Below are 1319 nucleotides of genomic sequence, written 5' to 3' on the forward strand. Positions count from 1 at the left end.
ATAAAATACAACTCTGAAAACAACAACTGAAACTAATATTCCAGTCTACACACTTATACTTTTACTTCAGCTGACATACACACAACAATTTGTTCAAAAACTAAAATATAAACAAAAACCAACCAATATGAAAAACAGTGAATACGAAACAAAAATAATTAAAACATCACCGAATATCCTTTCAATATGAAAGTTTAATATATATAATCCACGCTACGACCACAAAACTCAACAATACAATCAAACACAAAGAAGATAATCACCACACCAAGCAAACACGGAACAAAACAAACCGGAACATAACAAAAACATGCAAGTGGAGCACTACACCTAAAACAAAAAAAAATTAACAAGCCAAACACAGCAAACAAGGCAATTACAACACCAAACAAACAGCACACCCAAACGGAACACAACACCGACCATCCAAACATAGTGCCTCTGAGTTTTGGAATCTGTCTCGCCCGCAACAAAACTCCGGTTTCGGTGGCGATAGACACAGGGAACGGTGTGCGGGACAAAGTAATTAAGTGTAATTAGAGCTTTGGTATAATCTAAACACAATATTTGCTTGATCTCTGGTAAGTGTCATGTGTAGAATAGTCCAACGTGGGGAATTCTCACGACCCTGGGATTAAGAGTCCCACATCCTACCTCAGAGTTAGCCGGGCAATTACCAGGTAGGTACGATCATTTTCATAACAAAAAAAATTATTCATACCCTCCTTATCTCCCTACTAGAAACTTCGAAACTTTACACGTAATCGACTGATTTATTGGAACGAATTTCAAGGGACATCAAGCACTCTGCCGAAATTCTTTATGGTGAAAAGAAATCGTAGAGGCAACCCTTTCAAAAAAATCCAAATTTCTTGTTACTGATTTTTTTTCAGTAGGGCACAACAGTGTGCCCTTTTAATTTAAACGAACGCCTAGTAGAGGCAAAAACAACATCTTAAAATTTATTATTAATACAAATCGGGTTAAGCCTCCATTACTCCTTCACCTATTGAAATTTTGGGTGTCCAGTACTAGTGCTAATCTCTATTATCTTTTTAAAAGTAAAAATTATAGAGATTACCGAATATATCAGCGACGTGTTGTTTGATTGTCACGGGAAGTATTAAATTTTTCCATTTCACATAAGCATTTACTTTGTGAAAATTTATTCTATTTTCAGGTTAGAATTTCCTGAAGAATGGACTCTTTGTGCATTGCTAATCTGTTCACCTAGTATAAACTCTACATTTCTGTAAGAAAACAACTTAGGCAACAGTTCTTGACAACTGAATCATTCGTATATTTTTTATAGTTAAGGT

This window comes from Lucilia cuprina, chromosome 4 (assembly GCF_022045245.1).
Source record: "Lucilia cuprina isolate Lc7/37 chromosome 4, ASM2204524v1, whole genome shotgun sequence".
Classification (NCBI taxonomy): Eukaryota; Metazoa; Arthropoda; class Insecta; order Diptera; family Calliphoridae; genus Lucilia; species Lucilia cuprina.